General features: G+C 39.1%; 1 long non-coding RNA gene across 1 annotated transcript in view; it reads left to right on the top strand.

Moving 5' to 3' along the window:
- Positions 1–13,263: 13,263 nt before the first annotated feature.
- Positions 13,264–22,403, top strand: part of LOC124554115 — a 29,283-nt gene continuing 20,143 nt past the window's right edge. Inside the window, exon 1 of the long non-coding RNA XR_006968246.1 lies at positions 13,264–13,385. This is a non-coding gene — a long non-coding RNA (uncharacterized LOC124554115). The remainder of the gene's footprint in view (positions 13,386–22,403) is intronic.

The raw sequence follows: 22,403 nt of genomic DNA, 5'->3' as shown, positions 1-22,403 counted from the left end.
TAGTGTTACGGAGATGTTTAGCAAACTCAAGTGGCAGACTCTGCAAGAGAGGCGCTCTGCATCGCGGTGTAGCTTGCTCGCCAGGTTTCGAGAGGGTTCGTTTCTGGATGAGGTATCGAATATATTGCTTCCCCCTACTTATACCTCCCGAGGAGATCACGAATGTAAAATTAGAGAGATTAGAGCGTGCATGGAGGCTTTCAGACAGTCGTTCTTCCCGCGAACCACACGCGACTGGAACAGGAAAGGGAAGTAATGACAGTGGCACGTAAAGTGCCCTCCGCCACACACCGTTGGGTGGCTTGCGGAGTATCAATGTAGATGTAGATGTAGAATACCAAAGGCATTTTCAACAACTCATCTTGCCCTTGATAATCTGTAATTGAAAACATTTTTGTGAGTTTCATTTTTATAGTCTTTATAGGGCTTCATGCTGTATGACTGGAGTCTGAAAGCGTCATCTGCCACAACAACATGTGGAAGAGATATGTTGCTGTTTTTTAGCACTTTTTCTTGTGGAACTTGCAACCAATTTTCCCTTAGTGCAGAGCTTATTTTACATTGCTGAAAGACTCCTCCATCGCTTACTCGCCCATTGCACCCAATGTCAATCAGAGAAAACCAATACTTAGCATCAACGATTGCCTGTAATACAATGCTATTAAATTTTTTGTAATTATAATAAAGTGAGTCAGCTGATCTTGGTGCAGCAATCGCAACATGTTTCCCATCCATTGCACCTGTCAATAAAACAACAGAGATGATTTGTCAATTTTGTTTAAGTAGATTTTATTTGGAGACAGTTATAATAAACTACACAAAATGTAAATTCCTTGATTAAGTAACATACCTAAGCAATTTGGGAACTGCCACAGTTCATCAAACATGTCATCAGTCAGCTGCCGCTCTCTTTCTGTTGTCGGAGCCTACAGAATGGTGACAGCAGTGAGATATTGATGACATTGTTTTCACAGTAATGATGGAGGATATTGGTTTTGGTGGGACGATACTTCAACTATAGCTTTAAAGAACACACTTACCTTCAAATATTTATCTTTCAGTACATCTCGAATTGCTGTGCATACTTGCATGATAATATGTGAAATACTCGGCACAAATATTCTGTGCAAGAATGACAAACTCTTGTAACTTTCCCCTGTTGCCAAGAACCTGAGAGTAACAGCAAGCCTGTAAAAAAATTTTTATTCATTCACACATCAAGTTCAATAGATCCAATACTGAATGACTCAAGACATGTACAAGAGGCAGAAGCAATATATGCTGGCTGCTTCTATATTCTATACTAGCAACAAAATGATGACTAGCATCAATCTACTCAGTTATGGTAATTATTTGTAGATTATATAAGTATGTTACAATAAAACACCTTTTTTGAGAAAGACAACTGCTTCATTGCTCAGCTGCTGCTGTATAATACCTCACACAAACCAGTATAAGCTGTCTATATACAGGCAAAGTAAGGTTGCACCCTAATACTAACATTACTGTTATGCAGAAATCACATTCTGGGGTCCCAGTATTCAAGTATCTTAGAGTGGCTAAAGAAACACTCATTTCCTTTATATTTAAATATATCAAATTTTCAGTCTCCTGCTTGATGTCCACTGGTAACTTGTTAGATGCTACTACATTAGAATGTAAAACTCCTCTCTGTTACCTTTAGTATTGTGGCTGTGAATTACTGAGTTCAAACTAAATACTATTTGGCGTTATTATTATTGGCATGTAAGAATCCCTAGGTCTTTGAAACTTCAGCAAGATGTTAAATTAGCAATATCCTAATACGCTGTTACTGCACAGTTCTGTAAAATGGTTACGTATCCACCATGCTTGTAACATCTCAGTTAATTATCCATCTAATGCCCACAAACTTAACATTTGGAGTCTTATAAACTGAATTCCCTATTAATCACTACTTCTGGTACCTGTTAAGTCATTTTGATATGTTTGTAATTTCATATTAAGGTTAAAGGTAGTGGCTGTGAACCAGCTGTAGGCCTTTATTATTCTGCTGGTTGACTCTAGTATTGATATGTTTGGACATTTTATCAGTACATAGCGCCATCAGCAGACATTGGAGATTTTGAAGTCACATGTTTCTTATAAATTGTTTATGTAGACCAGGAACAGGTGTCAGCTAAGCACTAAACTTAGCAGAACAGCATATTAATATTTTCCCACTGTCAGTTTATTCTTATTCCCATTTTATTTAGTAGCCTCCATTTTCCAGTGTTAATATATGACTGTCAGTATGTGGGGGAGACCACTACTCCCATACCATATTACTTTCCCTAGCAGAATTTTATAATCTACACATTCAAAGGCCTATACAACATCACAAAAAATGCCTATTAGATTTTTTAGTTAGTTTTACAACAATTTATGAGATTATTGCATCTTCAGTAGAGAAGCCTTTTCAAAAGCCAAATTGAGCTGTTACAAGGTTATCCAGAAGACTTATTTACATTGATGGTTGCAGAATGAATAGTGATATATATATACAAATTATATAACGATACTGCAGTTAGGAGTAATCAAATATTAAAAGAACAAATGCAATCTAAATTACCACTCAAAATCCCGCTGTATACATCAATGTGCAAAGTTGCCTGAATACGGTGAAATCTGGAAAACATAACTGCTACAGGATATAATGCATTTGAATTACAAATAAGTGGCCAAAAATAATACTAACAGTGCTAGATTACTGTGATTTTTCTGTGTAAACCGTAAATAATTTAGCATAAAAGTGCTCTTCAGCAGCTTAATGATGTAGTGGAAGGGCACATAAACATTCCATTTGGTCTTAGTAAAAGTTAATATGTGCAACTGGTATGCATTCAAATACACTTTTCCAGTTATGTTTACAGTGCCACTGATTGTACCCTACCAATGAACGAAACTTTGTTGGTATTCTCAGACTCTAAATGACAACCCACTTGCAGTATTGTTGAAGAAATCACCACAAAGTAAATACAGACAGTACACACACAAAAATTGTAATCCTAACAATATGGTATATTGCAGTACATACAATCTTACCTTCAACTAGGAGAAATTGATTCCTTCATGACGGTGTCTTTGTGACAAATGTTATCACTGATGAACGACAGCAATTTGTCATAACATGACTTGTCCATGCCTACAAAATTGCAGAATTCATTGGGGTCCTCTGGTTCCATTTTGTTCATCGCATGTTGTATATACCCCTCCCTTCTTCACGTCTCTGCAGCCAATGTCGAGCCCAACAACCTCTTTTTCTGCCTCTTCTGTCCTTCTTTTCCACTTCCAGTGCAGCGATTGCTATCATTGCTGTAGCAATTTCTAGCAGATTCCTATCCATTGCTGTGTTTTCAGAACATTGAAACAAGTATGTAGTTGCACACGGTTAAATGCAGATCATAAATTCACAGAATACGGTGCATATGATATAAATGCATGTCCTCAAATAAATTAGATATACCTTTAGAACTGAGATACGACACTCAACAACTATTCATGGGTTGTTTAGAGGAAGCCTTCTTAGTTAGCCAGGCCTGCCAACCCAAATTTGGTACAGATTAATTGATGACATCTTCATGATCTGGACTCACAGTGAAGAAGAACTCTAGAATTTCCTCTCCAACCTCAACTCCTTTGGTTCCATCAGATTCACCTGGTCTTACTCCAAATCCCATGCCACTTTCCTTGACGTTGACCTCCATCTGTCCAAAGGCCAGCTTCACACGTCCGTCCACATCAAACCCACCAACAAGCAACAGTACCTCCATTATGACAGCTGCCACCCATTCCACATCAAACGGTCCCTTCCCTACAGCCTAGGTCTTCGTGGCAAATGAATCTGCTCCAGTCCAGAATCCTTGAACCATTACACCAACAACCTGAAAGCAGCTTTCGCATCCCGCAACTACCCTCCCAACCTGGTACAGAAGCAAATAACCAGAGCCACTTCCTCATCCCCTGAAACCCAGAACCTCCCACAGAAGAAACACAAAAGTGCCCCAGTTGTGACAGGATACTTTCCGGGACTGGATCAGACTCTGAATGTGGCTCTCCAGCAGGGATACGACTTCCTCAAATCCTGCCCTGAAATGAGATCCATCCTTCATGAAATCCTCCCCACTCCACCAAGAGTGTCTTTCCGCCATCCACCTAACCTTCGTAACCTCTTAGTTCATCCCTATGAAATCCCCAAACCACCTTCCCTACCCTCTGGCTCCTATCCTTGTAACTGCCCCCAGTGTAAAACCTGGCCCGTGCACCCTCCCACGACCACCTACTCCAGTCCTGTAACCTGGAAGGTGTACACGATCAAAGCCAGAGCCACATGTGAAAGCACCCATGTGATTTACCAAATGACCTGCCTACACTGTGAAGCTTTCTATGTGGGAATGACCAGCAACAAACTGTCCATTTGCATGAATGGACACAGGCAGACAGTGTTTGTTGGTAATGAGGATCACCCTGTGGCTAAACATGCCTTGGTGCACGGCCAGCACATCTTGGCACAGTGTTACACCGTCCAGGTTATCTGGATACTTCCCACTAACACCAACCTGTCAGAACTCTGGAGATGGGAACTTGCCCTTCAGTATATCCCCTCTTCTCGTTATCCACCAGGCCTCAACCTCCGCTAATTTCAAGTTGCTGCCGCTCATACCTCACCTGTCTTTCAACAACATCTTTGCCTCTTTACTTCCGCCTTGACTGACATCTCTGCCCAAACTCTTTGCCTTTACAAATGTCTGCTTGTGTCTGTGTATGTGCGGATGGATATGTGTGTGTGTGCGAGTGTATACCCATCCTTTTTTCCCCCTAAGGTAAGTCTTTCCGCTCCCAGGATTGCAATGACTCCTTACCCTCTCCCTTAAAACCCACATCCTTTCGTCTTTCCCCCTCCTTCCCTCTTTCCTGACGAAGCAACCATTGGTTGCGAAAGCTAGAATTTTGTGTGTATGTTTGTGTTTGTTTGTGTGTCTATCGACCTGCCAGCGCTTTTGTTTGGTAAGTCTCATCATCTTTGGTTTTAGAAATAAATTATTTTGTTATGTTTTTGAGCTTCCACTGCAAAGTGTGTGAATCCTGAATGCTTCCTGGTGTTGCTGACAAAGTTTTATTAATTTATTTGTAACATTATAGACACTGGAAATTAAAATGTCCTATGTTGACTCTCAGGCCAAAGTCAGCCTATTTGACGTCCTACCACCCTTAATATACATCATACTCAGCATCCAGAAGTCAACAGTTGATGCTGCTTCATCACACGTTTCGGGTAACATTACTGCGATGTGTGGACAAGATACAAAATTTTCTTCCCCCAACTCACTGCAAACAGCATATATAATCCAATGTTTACTGTTGTGTAAATCTTACTTTGGGAGAAAATTGAAACTGTCATTATCTTAGCATAACACTAAATTGTCTACACAATTCATACAAATAGAAACAAGCACTAATTCAATGTAAAAATCCAAGTAGAGGAACAATCCATTTTCCCCTGATATCAACAATACTTACACATTAATTTACTTTTCAGCTACTTACAGGTTTAAATGTAAGTACAAGGTAAATCAAGTATGTCTGCACAAAATTCTTACCTGTAATAGTAGAATTATGTTATAGTGAGTACCATTAAAATATGAGAAACAAAATGACAGTAGCTGTACCACTGCCTTTTTGTTTCATGGAAATGAGTCCATTGACAATAGCCTACTTTCACCGCCAACTTATCAGCCACTTTTCTAAGGTGGTCCTGGCTATCGAGGATGTCTGCACAGGTGAACAGTATAGGCTCCAATGTGTTCAGATTTGACTTTGTTGTTACCTTGCAATTCTAAACTTATGTGACTGTTAACCACCTTTTTTTGTGGACAATGTGAGTGCAGCTCAACACTTAACAATTCCTTCAGTTCTTCTCGCACTTAATTTCTAAACAGCCTGTAGATGCCAACTAGCTGCAAGTGACACAGGGTGGCAGTAAGTATGCCTCCGGCATGGAGACCTAGGGCAGTAACACTTTGTGGATGAGAGAGCCAATATAATTCTGCTGGGTCACAGAACAATGTTAATTTATTAAGAGGCTTCAGCAGAACTTTGAAGTACCAGTATAGTTTGGCCAAAGTATGCCTAGAATAATTCACAACTGGAAGAGCAGCCACAGTTAACATTACTGTGCTGAGCTAATACACGATGCCAGGAACTTCACAGTAATGCTGGGCCTTCTCAGACTCAGTTCTGTGAAAGACTTTCTATCCTCTGGGGAGGTTTTTGGACAAAACAGTTGTACATACTTAATGATTCTTCTACAGTTGCTACTGATCCATGTAACTTACCACAACCAGGGTCAACATTCTGTTCTCCTTAACACTGATAATCACATGAGCTCCAGAAACTTCAGTTTGAGAGAAACTTAGCCTAACTCTCTGGCAGTTATGGTAAGTTGAGAAACAATTTCTTGTTGATTAATCAAATTCCCTATGCAAATATTTTACTGCAATCGATTTTACTAACTTTTGTAAGGAACATTTGATAATTGCCAAAAATATTGAATGTGGAAGAAGAGTTTACTTTAACTCTCAGCCAAACGTACTAACGATTTTTATGTGTCTCGATAAATGTGAATATCAGTGTCTTTGTATTCTAATGATTTGTCATCAGCTGTCATTATCAAATTACACTAATGGTACCTTGACCTTTCAAAGTCTCAAACATCTACGATGCATGGACACAGACTGAAGTGGCAAATGAAAATTTGTAGAGAGGCCAAGATTTGAGCCCAGTTCTCCTCACTGCTTCACTATGCAGATGCACTACCACTACACCATCCTTGCACAGTGTCTTTGGACACCTGCACAAACTATCTTAGCCCGACTCCTTCAATCCAGTTTTCTATTCACACCTTGTCCAATGCTGAGATGCTATTCCAACACATTTGGAGAACCTGTGCAATGTTGGTCAAGTTTGGGGGGAATACCATGTGGGCTGAGGTGTGAACAGGAATGTCGATTGAGGAGACATGTGCTAGGGTAGTCTGCAGTTGTGCAAAGCCACTGCACCAGTGTGGTGTAGTGGTTGGTGCATCCGCGTAGTGAGCGGCAGGTGTGGGTTAAAATTTTCATTTGTCTGTCCTGTCTGCACATATAGATTGATATCTATGTTTCCAACACTGAATTTTAAGTATTTTGAATGGTTCATTTTCCAAAAGGAATAACAGTTAAGATAACTTTAACAATACACTTATAATTATGCCACAATGCAGTAATTCAGTTTTGATCTCAAAGAGCTTAATCTTGAGTGCTCATTATGTACTCCAAGTTTTCTAATGACTTCCTGTGAGCCATGACTTTTTGTCTATACCCATATTACTAATTTTTATGTACACTTAACTTTAATCAAATGTAAGTGGTTTCAGTAGTCATCAATTTTAGGACTGGCAACCTTATTTCTTTGTATAACTGAAGTTTCATTTAACTGCAGTTTCTTTAATAACTAATTCAACTATTCAAAATTTATTTGTAATTATGAGTGTTTCCATTTATTAAGATAGTATCCACTTGTGGAGAAGTGTAGAACTAATCTTCACATTTCAGTTTGTTTTCTTTGGAATCTATGCCTTTCTGATAACTAGGTAAGCTTAATCATAGTCAGTATCAAAGTAAACTGAAGGATGTGGGTGGATTACAAGGTCACTCAATACTGATTCCATACCATTCAACAGCAGTCAAAGTTCCAAATTTATTATCCTGTCTTGCACTGAATTTTGACTATACTAAGGCTTTCTACATGGTTATATGAACTAGGCTGTGGGAAATATCCTGAAGTACGGTTTTCTCACTACACCCAGTGAAGGTTGTATAATGGTTATTCAAATACACCTCCATTCCCTTTCCCACTTCATATGTTTTGACTATAACAACTAAGCTGTTAGTCAATAATCCAGTATTCTAATGACACAGAGAAATGTAAACCAGTGTTTTTAATGTTTTTTGAGCTTACTGCTCTGTCCTGATTTGCTCCAACATTTGGATTATCATTTAAAGGTAACATACACCAAAAATTACCTAAACAATTCAGGACTATTTTCTACAATTTTTAAATCATTAATGCCTGAACAATGAAGCTCAGTTTGGACATGCATTTGGTGAACAAGCAACCCTCTACATCAACTACAAATGTTAAAACAAATTCAAAGGAGATTAATGATTTCTCATTGTTCTAATTCTTAAATGCCCAAGTACTACTGTTACTGATGAAAAAAATATTGCCATTGTTTGAGCAATGATTTAGTAATACCGAAATGAGTATTGCTCAAACATTGGGCATTGGTGTGATAATGTAACATCAGCAGTTCAATTTGAAAAGTTTTAATGGATTATCCATAAACTGACTAAACAACACCAATAGGTGGAGAAAAAAACTGCAACAGCACTTTAAATTTATTTGTAATACTGTTACTGGTGAGTTTTCACTGTTGTGATCCTGAAAAGAAGTCCATCAGCTGAGCACACATTTTGAACAGAATCTAAGCCTACTGAATTACTGATGACTGACAACAGTAAATAGAGGACTGATGTCTCACAACATACCGGCACCCTAATCTATGAAGCAGAGGCAATTTTATAGCCTAGAATATAATTTTCATGCAGTTGCCTGGCAAACTTACCATGGTTATTACACTGACACAGATATTTAGGATATTTTCAGTTTTGCACAAAAATATAATGTAATGGAAAAAGGAAAATTCTGATGATGATTTTTTTTTTTTTTTTTTTTTTTTTTTTTTTTTGCAAAATTTATAGGAGAATTTGGAGACTTTCATTTTTACCACATTGTGGTCATCTTTGGTCAGTCAATAGATGAAAAGTGAGGACTGATGCCTACAAAACCTCCACAGCAAACATTTACTTAAGAAAATCCTAACCTAAAGCACATGGTGAAGCAGTTTATTTTGCTTATAATGTTGGCAACAGCCTAGAAAGTTAAAACACTGGCAGTAGTAAATCCCTCTACTAGCAGTTCAATATAAAAAAAAATAATTTGAAGGTAATATAAAGGAACTTAAAGCAAGCAATGCTTAGAGTTTATTTCTTAATCTAGTCTGTGCACTGCCAGAGTTATTTGGTCAGTGGGTATGGCCAAAGCAAAGAGAACAAAGTGCAGACTGCCAATAGCTGTAGAAGTTTCTCTGAAAAACTTGTGGCAAAATCAAAATTTTAAGTGCCAGGATCTCCTGAAGAAATTTATTTGGAGTGTGGAATTTTGTGCTAGGGAAACACTGACAGTGCAGAGAAGAATAGAACACTTTTGAAATACAGTCTCACAGAAGAATGCTAATGATTAGTTGGGTATATCTGATAACTTAGGAAGTATCTATATGGGTAAAGGGGAAAGCAAAGACACAGTGAGGCATGTAACTGCTCTTCAGACAATATTCCAGTGCAAACCATAGTGACTGAAAGAATTACAACAGCACTTAGAAACTGTAACAAAAGTGTTAAAGCACGCAACAAAACTGCTTAAATATGCAAATCAAAGTAATTAATGATTTTATATAAAAATTAAAAATCTGGCACAATTTGCTTTCTTTCAGCTATATCCTCTTGGACTATGTTTTACCTGACTTTCTCTATATGTATCTGTCTTTTAGGATGTTGTTGTTGTTTTGGTCTTCAGTCCTGAGACTGGTTTGATGCAGCTCTCCATGCTACTCTATCCTGTGCAGGCTTCCTCATCTCCCAGTACCTACTGCAGCCTACATCCTTCTGAATCTGCTTAGTGTATTCATCTCTATGTCTCCCTCTATGATTTTTACCCTCCATGCTGCCCTCCAATACTAAATTGGTGATCCCTTGATGCCTCAGAACATGTCCTACCAACCGATCCCTTCTTCTGGTCAAGTTGTGCCACAAACTCCTCTTCTCCTCAATCCTATTCAGTACCTCCTCATTATTTATGTGATCTGCCCATCTAATCTTCAGCATTCTTCCGTAGCACCACATTTCATAAGCTTCTACTCTCTTCTTGTCCAAACTATTTATCGTCCATGTTTCACTTCCATACATGGCTGCACTCCATAGAAATACTTTCAGAAACGACTTCCTGTCACTTAAATATATACTCGATGTTAACAAATTTCTCTTATTCAGAAACGCTTTCCTTGTCATTGCCAGTCTACATTTTATATCCTCTCTACTTCAACCATCATCAGTTATTTTGCTCCCCAAATAGCAAAACTCCTCTACTACTTTAAGTGTCTCATTTCCTAATCTAATTCCCTCAACATCACCTGACATAATTCGACTACATTCCATTATCCTCGTTTTGCTTTTGTTGATGTTCATCTTATATCCTCCCTTCAAGACACCATCCATTCCGTTCAACTGCTCTTCCAAGTCCTTTGCTGTCTCTGACAGAATTACAATGTCATCTGCGAACCTCAAAGTTTTTATTTCTTCTCCATGGATTTTAATACCTACTCTGAATTTTTCTTTTGTTTCTTTTACTGCTTGCTCAATATACAGATTGAATAACATCGGGGAGAGGCTACAACCCTGTCTTACTCCCTTCCCAACCACTGCTTCCCTTTCATGTCCCTCGACTCTTATAACTGCCATCTGGTTTCTGTACAAATTGTAAATAGCCTTTCGCTCCCTGTATTTTACCCCTGCCACCTTTAGAATTTGAAAGATAGTATTCCAGTCAACATTGTCAAAAGCTTTCTCTAAGTCTACAAATGCTAGAAACATAGGTTTGCCTTTCCTTAATCTTTCTTCTAAGATAAGTCGTAAGGTCAGTATTGCCTCACGTGTTCCAGTATTTCTACTGAATCCAAACTGATCTTCCCCGAGGCCGGCTTCTACTAGTTTTTCCATTCGTCTGTAAAGAATTCGTGTTAGTATTTTGCAGCTGTGGCTTATTAAACTGATTGTCCGGTAATTCTCACATCTGTCAACACCTGCTTTCTTTGGGATTGGAATTATTATATTCTTTTTGAAGTCTGAGGGTATTTCGCCTGTTTCATACATCTTGCTCACCAGATGGTAGAGTTTTGTCAGGACTGGCTCTCCCAAGGCCGTCAGTAGTTCCGATCCTTAGAACGCCAGTTTTCTTTCTCCTGATAACTTCATCCTCTTGAGTAGTCCCCGCCCGGAGATCTGAATGGGGGACTATTTTACCTCCGGAACATCATTTAATCATACAGTAAAGCTGCATGCCCTCGGGAAAAATTACGGCCGTAGGTTCCCCTTGCTTTCAGCCGTTCGCAGTACCAGCACAGCAAGGCCGTTTTGGTTATTGTTACAAGGCCAGATCAGTCAATCATCCAGACTGTTGCCCCTGCAACTACTGAAAAGGCTGTAGCCCCTCTTCAGGAACCACATGTTTGTCTGGCTTCTCAGCAGATACCCCTCCATTGTGATTGTACCTACGGTACGGCCATCTGTTTCGCTGAGGCACACAAGTCTCCCCACCAGCGGCAAGGTCCATGGTCATGGGGGGTCCAAAGATACTGATTCTGAAAATACACCAGAAAGTTTAGAGAAAGTATGCTTTAAACTTGGATAGTTAAATAGAAGTATGCATTTAATAAACAGAAAAATGAAGCCTCCAAACCTATTTTAATGGATTGTGAAAATAACTTGATTTTAGTATTTGAACACTGTAGATAAAAATTATAACTATATAGTTTTTGGGAAAAGTGTTTATTGACCATAGGAAAATGATTGCTTTTCAATACACTATAAGAATCTGAAAACAAGAAATCTAGCAACATGGAAATTTTTTTATCTTTTGCATGTATAGTAAATTAAAAATAATTTAGATTCAAATGTAGCATTATCAGAAGTTTGGAAACGTCACTGTGAATAAATTTTAACAAATGTTCAAATGAGATGAGTAAAAATGAAGCATGAGAGAAGAGTTCAACAGCGTGCAGAAAACACTATGAAGCCTCAAGTTTCTGTGCAACAATGCCCTGTTTTCTCGTGTTTTTTTGGAGATTAGTATTTTCTCAGTACCTCAGAAAGGACATTGGTGTACATTCCATCATACAGGGCAATTATGAGGTCAGTAGAAGCCATTGAACAATTTAAAGAAAGCCATGTGCTTGAACAAGGGAAGCAGAGAAAGTTATTTCAGAAGAGCATTTCAAAAACATTTCACTGGTTCCTAGAAGATAATTAAGCAAAATGACTTCCCAAATTAACAGGAAACAATTTTGTCAGGGCATTAGAGACAATGAAGCAAAGGCTAATTTCAAACAAAAATACTCAAATCCTACATGAAAGATATGAATATTTTGTACATTAAGAAATGGCCCTGTGACATTGCAAGCCCACTGCTAGAAGGGCAAGAACATTAGGACCTTTTGAGAATTTTCAAATGTAACCAAAGTTGTGTTGATGTACTCCCTGTAGTACATCATAGAAAGAGTCTTCCATACAGTTTTGACAGCACTGCATAATTAACTTTTTTGCAATCTACTTTGATGTTTATTTCAGTTGTGGGACCTCCACTGCATGTATGGAACCCCAAAAATTACATCAAAGTAAGGATGAAAACAGGCATGCTGATATCCTATACTAAAAGGCTAATCTGCATGCGCAGCAGTGAGTGATACTTCAAATTGCAGAATCTTTACGCATGTCCTGATTTTGTTAGGAATACAGCATTGCAGATAAGGAACTAAGTTAACATTAACAAATGGTCCAGGTGTGAGCACATCTTTCCATGTACAAAGGGTCCAAGTTCCCTGGTATCAGCAAGCTTGTGCTCACTGAATGTAGGCCCTTGAGAAACCTTAAGACAGATGAACCACAGTCCCAGAGCCTGATACTACTGGTTCTTTACTGCAGCCGTCCACCTGTTGTCACATGGAAAGTGCACTCAAACCTTCCCAGCTACTGCAACACACATGACTTACGTAACATCAATTTAAGCATATGTTAAGTCCCTGTCCCCTCCTGACATTTAACAAATGTGCAAATAAATAGTTCTTTCACAGGTATACCTACACTGAAGTCTAGGAGAAGCATTTTTGGCTTTATTGCAATGTGGGTTACTTCACTGTTTCAGTTATGAACCCAACACATTTATACTGAGCCGATACAGTAACATTCTTTAGGAATGCTGTGAGTGTGAGTGCTTGAGTTCCTACAGAAAGATGCTTATAGATACTGCTTTAGCAGGACCTCATGAAAAAACCCGTACTCCATTTGGATAAACCTGCCTTTGTTTCAGGCAGTGTCAAACAACTCACGTGGCAGACATGGGAGAGCAAACAACTGCTCAGCTGCTTGAGCAGTGATAGCAGATGTTGATGAAATGTATTTGTAGTATGTCAGCTGAACCAGTACTGAGGTTACAATGTAAGTGACATTAAATATTTGAAAATTTAAGGATACTGAAATGTGTTTTAATTACCTGAGAGCAGCAAGTTGCAGCCTGCAGTGCTTTGCTGGCATAATGTACAAAATCTGTGCATTGCTCCATAGTGTTATTTTCTGACAAATGTGTGACCTACTGCAGTTCACACAGAATGATTGATGCTTTTGTACCCAAGGACGACCTTCATTATGTGAAAGGGTCAGAAAGGAACTCACCTCATATTAATATGGACCAGGATGCCACCATACTTTGCCTTTTTAAGTCTACATTAAGGAAACATTTTTTCAGATATAGTGGAAACATTGTTGACACCTCAGGTCAAAGACAAGGGAGTCATGGGTCACCATTACAGCAGCACACCTCGCTGTTCAGGTACAAGAGTTTCTGCATGCAACAATTTTGAGGCCAATGGATTGACTCTCCAGCTGCAATAAAATGGGCAATATAAGCTCAGACCTTGCCATATCAAACATCTCATTATGAGGAACAATTAAGTTCTACTCAGTCCACCATTAATGCAAGACTAAGAATGGCGTCAAAGTGTACAACTTTCAGGGTATCAGATTTTCTCCAGCCTTGTCAAGCATGACGTGAGAGACACAGGTATCTAAAGCATAATTGTGCCCATGCAGATCCACTGGATATACAGCATTTTTATCTAACCATTGCAGTATACAGTATACTTTCTTTTTGGGACATGAATAGTATTAACACACACTGCTTTCCCTGTATCTTGAAACTGGCCCTGTCCCTTAAATGACTGCTTACTAATACTTGAGAAACATTCTACGATATTGTTCAAATGTGTGGGGCCCTTACTAAAGAGCACTAGCAGGATATTAACATAACACGAAGAAGGGCAGCAGGAACAGTTACTGGTTTACTTTTATAACCCAAGAGCATCTCAAAGATGCTGAAAAACTATCAGAATCTTGAGAAACCAGCTATCCCAAAAACCCTGCTTAAGAACTTTAAAGAAGAGTGCTGACAAATTGAAGAATGCATCACAGTCCTCTGTGTATCTCTCCAATGATGGCCACAATAACTGGATTATTTATTACAATATGTGCAGCGGTGCTTAAGTAATCATCCGTCTGAACACTGCATCAAAATGCTACAGGAGATAGTCAAAGTTGTACAATATGACATTCTTTCTACCCTGCATTTATTAACAGCAGTTTTCAGACCATGGACGTAAATGTGACTGAAGTTCAGTCACAAAAACTCCTAAAAATTATTAAAACCATGAGGCCTCACTGCACAAAATTTACAGTGAAGATATGCTCAGTTTTACATAGTAGAACAAGAGGAGATAGCAGTCTTGGCTGTGATGCTGAAATTAGTGTTTCTTTATTCATCAATGACTCATGGCTTGCATAATTCCAGGCATTTTCAGAGTGGCTGATGTTGATAAGCAAGTTGAAGATATCTGTGATACGAAAACAGCAAAAATAAATTTTCTTCATGGGGATGTTTTATTGATATCCATAACTTAACACATATCAGAAAATCTGAAGATACTTTGAATTAGGCAAAACACAAATCACTGATGAATGAATAAGCAGTAATTTCAACATTTCATCTAAGACTATTCACATTCTATACACTGGTTGCTATATCTGAATGCCATAGCAAGTGGAAAACGTTTCACATGTGGAGAATAGGTTTGTCAGTAATATATGCATCTAAAATAACAGTTTAGCTATTATTACCATCAGAGGTAAGACTTCCTATGGTGCTCATCCCCATATCTGCCACAAAGACTCGGTCCAGGCTGCTGTCTTACCACAGAGACACGTAGGGCCCCAACACATCCCTCAGCACGTGGACCTGCTGTCCAGAACTGTCCACCAGGATCTTGACCATGTCCACATGTGAAGATGAGCCAAATGCCACAAACACGTACCTGTAGCAGAATACCAGACAGTCCATGTTATTAAAGTCAATTTCTTATTTTATAGTAAGTACAGCATTTTCACCAAATCTAGTGAGCTTTACAGAACATTATAACCTACAAATCATTTAAGGCAGTCTGATTCCCATTTTTCAATCATTACCTGCCAAATCATTTGGCTTCTACAGTATTTCAAAATATACCTAAACAGACAGCTGGATAACAATACGATAACAAGTACCGAGTAATAACATGGCTTACATCTTATTGGACTGTGCTACGTTAGTACAAACATAAAAGCTGGGAAAGGAAACACTGAACCAACCAATACTGTGTCTTCTTTGATCCACTGCAAAATGACGGACATTAACTTCTCACAGAATTCCAATATGCATAAAATAGGCACCACAAGAATTTTAATTATGCTCATGACCTAACAGTTTGCTTCATAAATTTCTAACCAATTTGTCATCTATTAATATGAAGGAGACCTCGGCATATAATACAGTTTTGTCACCACCATCTCCATTCCACAAAATAGAGGAGGCAAATTATATCATCAGGAATCTGTCCAATTTGTCTTTGTGTGGATGAAAAAGCCAAATCAGGTAATGGGTTAAAGATGAGGTTCAGTATCATGTTCAGTCTGTGCAAGAGCACTTCTGCAACCCCATGTTCACAAAATAGGTAGTTACTTGCAACATTTACTGCCTAACCCAATCAAAATGCAAAGATAATTCCTTATGCTACATCCTTACAGACTTCCAGCACTTTATATTTTCCTTTAATGCAGAGTGCTACATCGGTTATTCTAATTGGAATACAACAGCTATGACTTTTCTACAAGGTCTGTTCAACAAAGACCTTCTTTCCTGTTGCTTCTGTGACACTTTGCTGTCTCTACCATGAATTGGAAAGAGCAGATTTTTATGTATAGGTGGCAGCACACACTCAACAGTAAGTTGGTAGTAATGCTCTATTTTGTGGACACTATGCATTTCACTCCTCAAACCATGGAGGTATTGGAAGAGGAGGAGTATGGGGCAATAAAATTCTGTGTTTTTTAAAACTGTACAGCCACCAACACATACACAAACCTGCGGTAAGTTTATAGTGAAGATGCACTACTTTGAGCAACAATTTTTAAATAATTCAACCACTTAAAGAAGGCCACCTTGTCTGTGTTAAACAAGGTGAGCTTTGTGTTTTGGCTTCTACTATGACTGAAGTCAACATCACCAGCATGCTGCAACTGTCCATAAGGATCAGCAGGTAACATTATGTAACCTCAAAGCAGTATTAAAAATTTCATATGTCACTGTCCTCAAAATTATGCAGGATCATATCCTTATAACCCATGCTTGTACCTGCTTGTACCTGTTCAAACAAAATGCTGTGTCAGTAGCAACAAGCCATGACGTGCTGCACCTCTTTGCTGATGGAGGGGATCTGTGTTTGGAATCTAATATCACTGGTGACGAGTCACAGTTCAGATGCATCATTACGATCTTTAAGGAGAATGAGCCAGCACAGTGAGGAAACCACTCAGTTTTCCAACTCCAAAAGATAACTGAAAGTTTTTCCATCTGCAGGGAAGTCCTGGAATGATTTACTGGCATGCAGATCCTTCACACTACTGTTACAGCAGCATACTGCATGTCAGTATTGGCTGAACTGGTGAAGCACACTGCAAGCAAAGACCAGAAGTTCCTCAGACTGGATGACAACTTCATAACAATGTGCAGCCTCACATCACAAATCAAGTTTTCCAGTTTCTGGTTCAGTTCAACATTACCTGTGTGCTGCATCCACATTATAGCCCCAGTCTTGCACTCTGTGATTTTCTTTTTAATTCCTTTCACTAAAGACAAAACTTTGAGGCCTTTTATTTGAGGACTGTAAGCATTGCTGAAGAAGTGAGCAGTGCTTAAGAAGTGAGGATTCTCAAGGACCTGATAAAAAATTGTCTGCAGTGTGTGTTTGAGCACTAGCAGAGATGCTATAGAAGGTGCATTTCAGTAGGAGGGAAGTACTTTGGAAAAGTTGCTACCATTTGAATGGAGTAATAAACATCTGTGAACAAAATTAGTCTGTCTGTTAATCAGCCCTCTTAAATCACATGATGTGGAGTGATTCATGGTAGAAACCAAAGTAGTAGATACCGGTTGACATGCCACTTGGACACACAAACTTCTGAAGTAAGGACATTCGTGAATAAGCAGTGCTAGTGTGTTGGGCTTCAACAGTGTACCACTAACCTAAGTTCATAACTTTGAGTCAGGTCAGGACTGTACATAGAATTTTACATATCTTACTTTAAAGTGGCAGAAGTCATTGAATTATTTATACTTGAGCTGCCAGATGAAAGCATAACATCTCTACACCAGAGGCTTCAATGAAAAAACCATTACAAACTCAAACAAACTCAGGAAGTTTAACCCCTGAACATAAAACCCTGAGTTCTGGGTTTTATTGTCTGACAGAAATGTAAAATCCTGGGTACACTCAGTCAACTCAAGAACAGAGCTTTAAAACATTAAACCCTGCATTTGTCTGTTTCAAGACTGGTAGTCAGGTTCTACATTTGTAGCGTGTTTCAGTTGAGGTGGTTGCCAATAGATACCTTTACTGTGTGCAGTTTTGGATACTCAAAACACACACTTTCAGACTCTCCTGTATTGTTTAAACAATGCTTTCAAAAAAGGATGGCAACAGTGAACCTGTGTTTTACACAGAAACATTAAATTATTGATAAAATTATTTAATTGGACACATAAAAAATCTACTCATCAACCAGCGCCAGAACACACTCATAAAAGATTGTTGTCAATGGCAAGCTTTCAGAGCCAGTGGGTCCTTCTTCAGGCAGACAGGTTGAAGGGGAAGGAAGAAGGGAGAAGGAAAAGGACTGGAGGGGTCTAGGAAAGGGGTAGATTTTAGGAAAGTCACCGAGAACTGTGGGTTGGGGAGACTTTCCATACGGAATGAGAAGGAAAGACTGATTGTTGGGGAATGCATTGGATCTGAAAACCTCAGAGCTTACAGGTGGAAGACAGGGTAATATGCAAGCACTACTAAATCATTGTGCATGAGTTAGTAAGAGTGAGAAGCTAAGTGCATTGTGTGTAACAGAGGTGGGAGGGATCAGTGAAAAAAGATGGGAAAGACAGTAAATGATGTAGAACAGAGTGAAGCAAAGAGTAGTTTCAGTGAAGAAAATCTGAGATGGAAGAAATTAATGTCAATTAAGGTCAGGTGGGTGGCAAGAGCCAGGGACATGTTGTAGTGCTACTTCCCACCTGCGGAATTCTGAGAAACTGATGTCTGAAGAGGGTGTTGTGAGTTGTCGGTATATACCCTCTGCCTATGCCCATTTATCCTAATTGATTATTTGGTGGTAGTCATACCAATGTAGAAGACTGAACAGTGTTTACATAATAGCTGGATGGGGCTTTCCTGGGGATCCGTAAGTCTTGAGACTTCTGGTTTGGTTTGAATACTTGATGACATATTTACCATATGGACTCATGGTGATGCTGAACTGCTTAAATTCCTGGAGTCTCATAATACCTTCTCCCAGTTAAATTTCACATAGTCTTATTCCAAATCATGTGCCACTTTCATTGATGTTGATCTCGTCCTCACCGAAGGCCAGCTACACACTTCTGTCCACATTAAACCTACCAGCAAACAACAGTACTTACATTTTGACAGCTGCCATCCATTCCATGTTGAACGTTCCCTCCCATACAGCCTTGGCATCCGAGGCAAATGTATTTGTTCAGATGCAGACACTTTACAGCAATACACCACCATTTTCACCTCAGCCTTCACTGCACATAATTACAGCACCAGTCTAGTTGAAAAGCCAATTTCTCAGGCCATTATATTCCTGGTAGTGCTGATCCCTCCACAAAACAGCTTCAGAGCACACTATTTGTGACTCCTGGTCTGGAATGTGTTAATCAGCTACTTTGACAGGACCATGACTTCCTAAAATCGTGTCCTGAAATGAGATCCATTCTGTCAGACATTTTTCCCACTGCATCTATAATAGCTTTCCATCGCTCTCTCCATCTCCGCAATATTCTTGTCAGACCCTATGCTCCTTCTGCACCCATGTCCCTACCCTATTGCTCCTACCCGTCATGATCCCCTACGCACCCTCCTGCCACCACCTGTAACAGCCCTGTAACTGGCAAAACATGTACTATCAAAGGGAAAGCCACCTGCAAAACATCTGACATATACCAGCTAATACGTAAACACTGTTCATCCTTGTACATTGGCATGACTCCCACCAAATTATCAATCAGGATGAATGGGCACAGGCAGAGAGTATATACTGGCAACTTGCAATATCATGTTGCAGACCACGCTCTACAACATGACATTCACGACATCGGTGCCTGTTTCTCCACATGTCTGGATTCTTCTCTCAGACACCAGTTCCTCAGAACTCCACAGGTGTCAACTAGCTCTACAACATGTCCTTGGGTCTCACCACCAACATGACTTTAATTTACGTTAATTTCTCAGCTTTTCTTCGCTGTAACTACTCTCTGCTTCAGTCCGTTTTATTTTTCTACATCTTTCATTATCATTCCCATCTATTTTTCATCGCCCACTCCCACCCCCTTTACATACAATGCACTTAGCTTCTCACTCTTATTAACTTGTACACAATGTTTTAATAGTAATCTCTGTCTTGTGTATTACCCTTTCTTCCGCCTTTAAGCACTAATTTTTCAACCTTGTCCGATGCAGTCCTCAACAATCAATCTTGCCTTCTCATTCCGTACTTTAAGTCACCTCTGACTTGCAGTTCTGGATGACTTTCCCAAAATCTACCCCTTTTCTTAGACCTCTCCAGTCCTTTTCCTTCACCCTTCTTCCTTCCCTTCAACTCTTCTGCCTGAAGAGGGAACCACTGTCTCCGAAAGCTTGCCAACCACAACTGTCTAATGTGTGTGTTCTGCCACCGCTTGGTGAGTACATTGTTTATCTATCAACTTTAATGAGCTTGACGCTGAATTTAGTGGCCAAGAAAGTGAAGAATATTGTTGTTTCATTGGTTACTGAAAGCAATGATAGTTTGTCAGTTGAGTTACAGGTGCTCACCAGTGTTTCAAGATAAATACATTCACTGTGCTCCAGCCAGCTCCACCAATTACGTACACAAGAAATTTTTGTGGAATACATGGTTGGACTTCATAGCTACACACATCCAAAAATAACTTCAGGTTTCAGGATATATTAGTCAAAGTCCAGTGCATGAATATATGAGGTCTGTTCAAAAAAATTTTGCAAATTACTCCACAAAATTTGTCTACACTTGTCTTTTACTTATTGTGTATGGTCTACTATGAAATACTCTTCCACAATTGGTAGACTGCTTCCAACACCATTTCCACTTCTGGAAGCAGTCTTGGCACACCACTTGCTAGACTGTGCAAAGTACTGTCTACAAATTTTTAACTCATCTATCACTGCAAAATCTTCATCCTTTTGACAGAGTTTTCAACTTTAGAAACAAAAGAAGTCCACGGCTTCCACGTCTGGGGAGTATGGAGGATGAGGCAGCACACTGATTTTGTTTTGTGGAATAGTGACGCACCAACAGGGATGAATGTGTGGTTGCATTATTGTGACGCAAGAGCCATGAATTCTCTCTCCACATTTGAGGCCATTTCCTTCTCACATTTTCTCACAGATGTCGCAACATATCTTGATAGTACAATTAATTGACAGTTTGTCCCTGAACTAATCCTTCAAAGGAAACTATCAGCATGGCTTTGACATTTGACCTGGCCTGATGAGCTTTTGTTGGTCTCTGAGAACCTTTCCCAATTCAATGTGAAAGTTGAACCTCAGCCTCAGCATCATAACCATAGATCCACATCTCATCATGAGTTATGATTCTCTTAATGAACAGCTCTCTCTCTCTCATTTGTGTGACCCAAAAGCTCTTCACAGATTGCAAGGAGAAGCTCTTTCTTTCGTCATGAACCATGGGATGAACTTGGTGGCTACATGACGCATTCCAAGAAACTGTGTCAGGATTTCATGACGCGCTCCAACTGATATGTTACATTCTTCTGCAGTCTCTCAGACAGTCAGTCTTTGATTGGCAGACACAGTTTCATTGACATTCCTGATATGAGCATCGTCTGTGGACATCGGAGGGAGTCCTGAATGAGGATCATCTTTAACTTCTGTCCGGCCATTTTCAAACCGTGTGAACCATTTGTAACAGAGAGTACAGCTTAAGTACTCATCACCATAGGCTTCCTGCATCACCTGACGTCTCTATAAAAGTTTTCTTGAGTTTCACGCAAAATTTAATACACACGTGTTGCTCCTCTAACTGCCTTTTTGAAATTCGCTAACTGTGGAATGCAACATTCTACTCAACAAAGCATTATGGCATTGAACAACAACTCACAGACGTACAACAATGCAAGTTCTGGCAGTTACACATTAAAAGCAAGTGTGTGCATGGATGTCAACTGCATTTTACTCCAACACACCACTGCTGCAAAATTAGGAGAGTTTAGAAATTTTTTGCACAGACCTTGTACTCTAGAGTTTATTGTTTGTAATATTCAAAATTTTATAACTTATTTTGAACTTTAAAAGCTGTCTTTATATGTCAGTCATGATTTTCATTAATGGAAAGTATTCTTTGGAACAATTTGAAAAAAAAAAAAAAAAAAATGTTAAGGGGTTATTTGTGTGCGTATCCAAGCAACAGTCGTAATGACATCAGACCACTACTTATGATCATAGAATCCTGCCAGTGTGTGTTTTGGATCTTATAGTGAGAAATACTTGGTATTTGTTTTACTCAGCACTAAGGCGCACCAAATGTCTAAATTTAATCCTCTACTTCTGTTAAGGTAGTTCTGTGCTTTTGAATTTGTGTGGTCTGTACATCCTAGCTTAGTAATGATTGGATTAAACCACAGTAGCCGAGATATGAATTTGGGGCTTCTTTGTCCCAGTGCATGACCTATATTTGCTTATTTATCTGTTGTCTGATCAATCCTTGACCAAGAGTTACAAAGTTTTTCACGGCAGTTGCTTTCAAATGCATGTACCTACA

This window comes from Schistocerca americana, chromosome 11, assembly GCF_021461395.2.
Source record: "Schistocerca americana isolate TAMUIC-IGC-003095 chromosome 11, iqSchAmer2.1, whole genome shotgun sequence".
NCBI lineage: Eukaryota > Metazoa > Arthropoda > Insecta > Orthoptera > Acrididae > Schistocerca > Schistocerca americana.
The sequence above is the reverse complement of the archived record's forward strand: the minus strand, read 5'-3'. Positions and strand labels throughout refer to the sequence as shown.